Source organism: Tyto alba, unplaced genomic scaffold (genome assembly GCF_018691265.1).
Source record: "Tyto alba isolate M040663 unplaced genomic scaffold, T.alba_DEE_v4.0 Super-Scaffold_23, whole genome shotgun sequence".
NCBI classification, from domain to species: Eukaryota; Metazoa; Chordata; class Aves; order Strigiformes; family Tytonidae; genus Tyto; species Tyto alba.
The window spans coordinates 5,756,068-5,764,171 of NW_024881297.1; positions in this window are offsets into that span (position 1 = coordinate 5,756,068).

Below are 8,104 nucleotides of genomic sequence, written 5' to 3' on the forward strand. Positions count from 1 at the left end.
TTTTTTTTTTTACTTTACACCTGAACCGTAACCTGTGGCTAGCAAGCACGCACAAGGGACTGGTAAACTGCTGCTTAAACGCCTCAGCTGATGAGCTGCCTTAACCAAAAGGAAGCAAAACCGCACGGAACAACACCCTGGCAGCCAGCAGGACTCCCGAAGGACGGCCGTTCTCCTCCGGGCGACCCGAAGAACCGCCGCAGCAGTTCTGCTCCCCACCCAGACACCCCCCCGGGCTCCCCCCGCCCCCACAGCCAAACCCCCACACGCCGCTCCCGGCGCTCCCTAAAGGCCCGGGGGGGGGAGGGGGGCAGCGGCGAGCCGGCGCGCGCCTGACGCCAGGGTGGGGCAGGGGGAGGGCTCTGACTCCCGCTGTCCAATCAACGCTGCGAAAGTCACACGGGAACCGCCAATCGTGAGCCAGGGCGGGAGTACATAGCGGTCGTTGTCGCACGGCCCTTACTCCGTCGCGGTGTTTTAGCTGTTTATTTTGGCCTTTTAACGTTTACTGCTTGTTTCAGTCTAGTTGAGAGTTGTTTTGGTTTTGTTTGTTTTTTTTTTTGTTGCTTGTTTGGTTTTTTTTTTTGTTTTTTTTTTTTTTTTTTTTTGTTGTTTTGTAGGTTGTAAATGTGTTAAAGCAAGTAAAGAGGTAAGTATGAGGCGCTGACGGATTCCGGGTGCACCTGGGGGTGTGGGGATGGTTCGGTTTGGGGGTTTTTAGTGGGAAGGTGTTGCCTTTTTTTATGCTAAAGGTTGTTCTTACGATATTGTCTAAGGATTCTCCTAATTTACTTACTGGTTTGGTTTCGTGAGGTAATTAAGTTATTTCTCCTATTACACTTAATTTTTTAAGCCTTAGTTGGGCATGGAAGTTATTCTGTGTGTCTGTGTTAAAGTATTTGTGCTGTCCATGGTTAGAAATTTTCTTTTGGCACGGCTGTGTGCTGAGCCTAGTTGCTGGGGGCTGAGTGGGACATAATTAAGTATTTTAATAAACTATAAGCATCCACAATTCTCATCTTCTCACTGTTAAGAACAGGACTCCTACTCACCATTAGGAATTGAGGAATTTGTTTGGCTGGTAGTGGAGGTAGAGAGGTCATCTTGCTCTAATTACACTACTTATCTTCTTTCATCTGTAGTAATAGCTTCATTAGTCACAGTTGTTTTACTTTTGATAAAAATCATAATATCTAAGCTATTCCTTAGATTTGATAGCACAACAGAGAATTGAATTTGTGCAGTGTGTTAAAGGTGGTTTAAACACTAATGGTTACAAAAATAGCAATGTTGGAAAATATAATATATAAAAAATATATTATCAACATACATATGAACTTTTTTTTATTTAAAGTGCCTATCGCCATATTGATGAAATTTTTGTTGTAACCACTCTGCTGGCAGAGTGTTTCCAAAACCCTTGATTAACCTCTCATCTGCTAATTGGATAGGGCATGTTTTGTCGCCTGGCACAGACCGTGCAGTACCTGTGAGGTGTAATGCTGCACTTAAATGAGGTGGGATGCTGTTTAGGGAGAAAGTCCTTCTGTTAGTAGGATACTCTGCTTAACTTTCTCAGGGGGCTCTCTAGGCCTGGCTGGAGTTAGTCCTACGTCAGTATTGCCTGTAGTAGCGGGTCAGGGTGCTCAGTGCTGCCAGGGCTTAACTGGCAAGGGCTTAGAGCAAGTGCCTTTCTATACTGGTTTCCACATATAGTTACTCTTTTTCTATTTAAGTTAGTAGCTGGGATGTGAGCTCTGCTTACCTGGTGGGAAGTGACATGGCTGTGTCGAGGTAGGATGGAGTTGTGGCTCTCTTGTTCAGCTTTGGCTATTGTGTCTTTGAGCTCTGTTTTGACCCCAAGTTCAAGTATCTGCTCAGTTGTTTCCTCATTGGCTTCTGTGAAATGTCTTCAGCAGCTTGTGCTGTAAAGCATAAAGAACTGCTGTTTGAGGCTTCTCCTCTGTCTCAAAGTGAAAAATGCTTCTCTAAGAAGTCTTGGGAGTGTGTCAGAGACTTAAGGGCACTAGTATGTGCCCTGGCCAGCCTCACCTGGTACCTTTACCCACTTGTTCTGCCTACTGGCCCAGGAGTTCTAATTAAGCTTTGTCTTAAATGGCTGCACAAACCTTGTCTGGGTCATCTGGCTGGAAATGAGAGTAAGATGCAGTTGGGCTTCTCACATCTTCTAACCTGAAAATCTCTTCAGTAGGTACATGTAAGCAGTGACATGCAGTAGAACATATGTATTGGGTGCAACATTTGCAGCTGGTTTTCTCTTGCCTGAGCTGTGTTAAAGTCTCTGTATCACATGCTGTGCATACCTTGTTCCTTGCCTTTTGCGGCTGATGGTTGAATTCCTCTGACAGAAACAGCGTGTGACAAGATTCTGATGCAGGAGAGGGTTGGGTTAGAATTACTGGTTTTACCAATGAGCTCTACAAAGCTCATATCAGAGTTTATTGTGTTTTGACCAGATCCACCTCAGATGACTCACTTAAGATCATGTGTTTTGTTTTGAACATTTATCTAATATCTGGTAATTCAGGTAACATTAATCAGAGTCAGTTCTTGGATGCAATACAGTTGATTTTTTTCACACCATGCCTAATTGAACATATTGAGTTAATACATAGAGATGACACACTGGAACTTTTGGGTTAATCTTAAGTCTTGCCAGATGATTCTTCTTAGGTTAAAGTTTAAGTGAAGTTATACCTAAAAAAAAAGTGAGAATTCGAGTCCTGAAATGTAATAAGCTAGGGTACAAAAAGTGGTGTCCTTGTTCTGACCCTAACTAAATATTCAGAGTGTCTGCTGATGTGGTATTAGTGCTGCTTGTCAGAGAAGTGGAGATGGACAGGTGGAAAAAGCTGTAGTTAAGCCACTCAGAGGCATTTCAGAGCAGCTGTGGAGTAGCAAGGCAGAGCCTCCTCTCTGTGTCCCAGTGGACTACTAAAATAGATGTAAAGTGGGTCTGTAGGATACTTCTCTTGTGTGGTGCTTTTTAAACAGATTGTGGCTGAGAGTGTATCATCCACTTGCTAAGCAGTGTAGTTGAAAAGTAAATCAAAAAGGCAAAGAGCTACTTCTCTTTTTGGTCTGTTAAGGTTTGTCTTGTACATAGCTATCAGTGATATATTTGGCTTTTGGACCTCAGCTACCTGTGTGAATTTTTGCTATATTTCACTCTTTTGTACTGTACTGTTTTTTTCACTGTGTAGCTGGGCTGTGAGTGCTGTGCAATATGGGGAACCAGATTTTCAGGAAATCAGATGATCCTTGTGGTGTGGGAAGCATCATGACTTGATGTAGGTAAAATTGAGGTACATGGTGTTATGCTTCCAAGGGTAAGGAGAGACCTTAATTTCCTCAACCTGTCCAAATAACACCGTCTGATCACAAAGCCATCTAAAATGAATTGATACCCTCTCTTCATGAGAAATGCACTTAAATTTATCTTAAATTAGTAATATGGTTCTGTTGATTTTGTGCTTGGAACAGGAGTTTAGAAGCTTCACTTCCTTTAAATTTAAAGGAGTGATCATTGGTCTTGCCTAAATGCTCATGGAGGATACTTGTATATTTTTGAGATTTTAGACTCCTTTTTGCAGATAGAAATTAAAATATGAAACACTTGCAGATAAAGATGTCTGATCATAGTAATGATACTGAATTTTTCTGTTAAAGCAGCTGTCCTCTAAGTCTTACCTATTTGCAGGTGGTAAAAATTAACTTGATTATTTGCTTCTGGTAACACCAGTTAAAGGATCAGCTTTTCTGATGGAAATCCTTGAAATAAGTCTGAAAAATCCTTGAGAGAACAAAATGAGAGGATGATAAAAGTAGTGATGGGAATGGATAGTCCATAGTGACTATTTCCTAGGGAGTCTCTTGGTGTTCCTGATCTAATGCTGTTCTGTTACCAAGGAACTTCATTCTGATTTAAAATGTTTTTAAATGTGTTGAAAGTACAAATTAGAGACTAGCAGACCAATACACGTGATAAGCTTAATCTTCCTAAGTGAATGCTTTAGAAGACTGTAGCTTCTGAAATGCACAAATATTTAACGTTACCAGAGAAAACCTGCTTAAGAGTAGTTCTATGACAGGAGTGTAATAAAATTGACATCTTGGTTGGTAGCTTAATAGGTTTTTCCTTGAAGCTCTCAAGATTACAGTGAAATAGTGATCAAGTACCACTTGAAAAGCACTTAGCAAGATAAATGGTACAATTTTGTTTTTTTCCTGCTATCTGCGCTCTCTCAATTATGTCCTTAAGTACTAAGGCTAATGCCAATATAATGTCTGTGTATTAGAGCTTTGTGTGCTTGTCTGTGTAGCTAGGTCATTAACTAGATGTCTCAAGAAAAAATCTACCAAGTGACACGAGTTCGGGTGATTGCTGCAGACACTACAAGTGTCATTGGTCTCTGAAAGTGGGACTAGCGGTTTCCAGGTAGGGCCTAATACTCCTTTCCTTCTTCCTGACGTACCAGAAATGATAGCTGTCTGGAAAGCGCAAAGTGCTGGTTAGATACCACACTCGAAACCATTTCCCACAAGTTTAGGTAGTGTGTTTGGAGCAACTCTAACTGCAGTATGCTCCACACCTTTTCTTTTAGGTTTTTATGCACTTAGAAACATATTCCAGGATCTACTAGTTAATTCAGTTAGTTGTACCAGCTAGAGACTTTTTGCTGATCTAAATGTAGCTTTAAAATCCTAGTACTGTTACTGGAAAGTGGTAATTAATTCATTCTCTAAGACTCAATTTTAGAGTTTTAGAAAGCAGGCATTCTTTATTACAGCGTTGGACACCCAGGGGTAGCTCCTCCTAATGTGTGTGTGTGATGACAAAATCATCAAACATTTATACTACCTTAATCATATATATACATTGCATTTTTATCATTTTTATCATATTCATAACTTTTCTGGGAACTCATTAGCATATGTTAATGTCTCTTGCACATGTCTGTTGGAGTCTTCAGGTGGTCGTCAGGGGTCTTTGGATGAAGGCTCGTAGTCTTCTTCACTGTGTCTGCCAGTTGACCCTTACTTCTGTACAAACTCAGTCCTGTGGTCACCTATATCTTGTCCTTCAAGGCCGGCCTGGTCTGGTTTTGTTGCTAGTTTGAAGCTTCCCTATCTTTATGTTTCTTTGCACCTGCTAGTATAAGACCAAACCATCTCAAAATTATTTGAGTTCCTTATCCTACAGTTATTCTAACTATTCCTCAAAAGATTAGTATTTGTTCTGGGACACAATGGTTAAATGGTTAAAACAGCTTAAATTGATCTAAATTAATTCTATTCCACAAATACCTATTTTCTAATTATCTTAGTTCACAGGTATCAATCCCTCCTTTTCTGTTGAGGGTTGTAGCTCTACAGCAACAATCCTCACTCTATATACTCATTATTTTTTTGAACAAAGGTTAGTACAGCAATTATAGCCTTGAATCATGATGCATGCCAGGATACACAGACAGACTACTAGAATTACCAGCATGTAGGTTTTTTAGCCATGTCCAATTTGGTAGCCATGAACTGAGTTTGTGCCATAATTCCTCAAAACCCCAAGAGATATCATCCTTAGTTACCTGATGCAAAATCTTAAAAGTATATACCAACACTAGTAGATATCTCATCCTTCATTTTCTTTCTTGGCAGTTCAGTGAAATCTATGTGCCAGTGTTCACCTGGGGTATTTCCTGGTTTTGTGGCTCCACATTGGACTTTATTGTGTGGTTTTGGATTGTTTCTAAGAGAGATTTCACATTTTTCAGTTACAGATCTTATGGTTTCTACCATGTTGCGACTACATTACTGATTTCTGTAAATGTTTTAATAAATTTTCGGTTCCCCAGTAAACACTGTGGAGAACACAATGAAGACTGTGGGGCTATTTTTAAATCCCTGTAGTAGTACTGTCCATGTACATTGTGATTTACAGATGGTTTCCGGGTTTTCCCACTCAAGGACAAATATATTCTGACTTTCTCGCTCAAGAGGTATGCAGGAAAATTCATCTTTTAGATCTATCATTGTAAAGGATTTTTTGCCTTTCATTGATAGCTGTTAGCAGGGTATATGGATTTGCCACTACTGGGTGAATGTCTTGAGCTATCTGATTCATAGCTCTTAAATCTTGGACTAATCTATAACTTCTCCCTTCTGCCTTTCTCACTGGCAAGATGGGAGTGTTATATTCTGAGTCACTTTCTCTTAAGAAGCTGTTCTTTATGAATTTCTCAACCATTGGCATCAACTCAGTTCTAGCTTCCAATTTTAAGGGATATTGGTTTTGCCTTACCAGTCTGGATCCTGATTTGAGTTCAATTAAATTTTTACTGCCTCAGCATAATTGGCTTTCCCTGGTACTTCTCTGTACCACACAATGGGTATTACTGTATTTTCACTTTTACTGGAATCTCAGACTTCAAAACTTTAACTTCCTGTAATAAGAACACAGTTCCTTGTACAAGTTTATATTCAGGAATTAACACATCAACCACTCCATCTTTACATTTCATTTCAGCTTCTAATTTTTCTAACAGATCGTGTCCCAATGAAGGCTTTGGAGCTCCAGGTAAATACAAAAATTGGTGTGTCACCCACTGTATTGCAATTCTGAATGTTAGAGGTTTAAAGAATGGTCTAGTTTCAGCATCACTAGTCACACCAACAACTCCAGCTATTTTCTTGCTAAATTCAAAATCTTTTTCGTTTAAAACAGAATAAGGAGCTCCAGTATCTACTAAAAATTGTACTTCCATTTGATCTTCTCCCAGACTTATTTTAACCAGAGGTTCTGCTGGGGAAGATTCCTCTGGTCCCCTTCATTCCTCAGTGTAAGGCAGCCATAGTAGCGCTGGCAATTGTTATGCCCTGTGCCTTCTCCTTCTGATTATCCCTATTCCTGTACACTCGCTAAGCAATCTCCAGCAGTTTCTCTAAATTCCTCATGTCTAGCCCTTGCAATTTCTGTATCTGTTTCCTAATATTCTCTCTTCACTGTCCAAAAACCAGCAATATCAACTGATCCTTTGCTACCTGTGGGGTTAGATCTAAGGGGGTATATTTTTGCATCCCCTCTTCTGATTCAAAAAATCATTTAGACCAATTCACTGCTTTTGGGACAGCATTTCTTATTCCTTAGGCAACCCGTTCTCTATACCAGATCAATAAACCCTGGTTCCCTGCATCATTAGGATCCCAGCCAGGATTAGTAGTTGGTACATGATAATCCACTGTTTCCAGCAGTGTTCCAGCCAACATCTGAATTTGCACCTGGGCTCTGGCTGTGTTCGCAATCATTTGCTTTTCTGATTCACTGAACGCTGTATCCAGCATTGCATCTACACCCTCTCAATCTGGGTCCTGTTTTTTAACAATCAATTCAAACCCTTTAGCAACCTTTTCAGGATCATCTCGATAATTCCCTGCAGTCACTCTCCACCCACCTAGGTCTGCAAAGGTGAAGGACACTTTAATCCTAGCTGGTCCGCCTGTTCCCATTACCTGTCTCAGTGGAGCCTGTATAACAGGTCCCATCTTCAAGTTCTAGTGGTAATGGGAGAGAATTCAGTACCCACTTCTTCCCTTTTTCTCACCTCTGATTCTTCAATACCAGTGCCTTCCTCTGGTGGAGGTGGCGGAGGCCAATAATCCTCCAATTTCTCATTTTGCAATCTAATCTTTAAATACCTCTGCCCAATGCTACAAGACGAACAACATCTTTTTAATTTTCCATCTCGCTTATTATTCTCTTTTTCGAATGCCAGGATTATAGGGTCCTGGGGTGCTAAATTAATTACACATTATTTCTGCCATTCAGGGTGATTCAGCAGAGTGAAAAACATATCTGTGTAAAGCACCCCATCCCACTTTCCTTCTCGGTGCAGAAATAACATGAATTGCAACCAGGTATCATATTTTAAAGCTTCATTAGGGGGCCACTATATATATCAGTATATGCATACCAGGCATATGCATGTAACAAAATCAGAATCAGATAGAAATGCACCAACACGTGACAGTAATGACCGAATAATCAATACATATCATACGTGCAATTGTATGCCACCCTGCAGGTTCT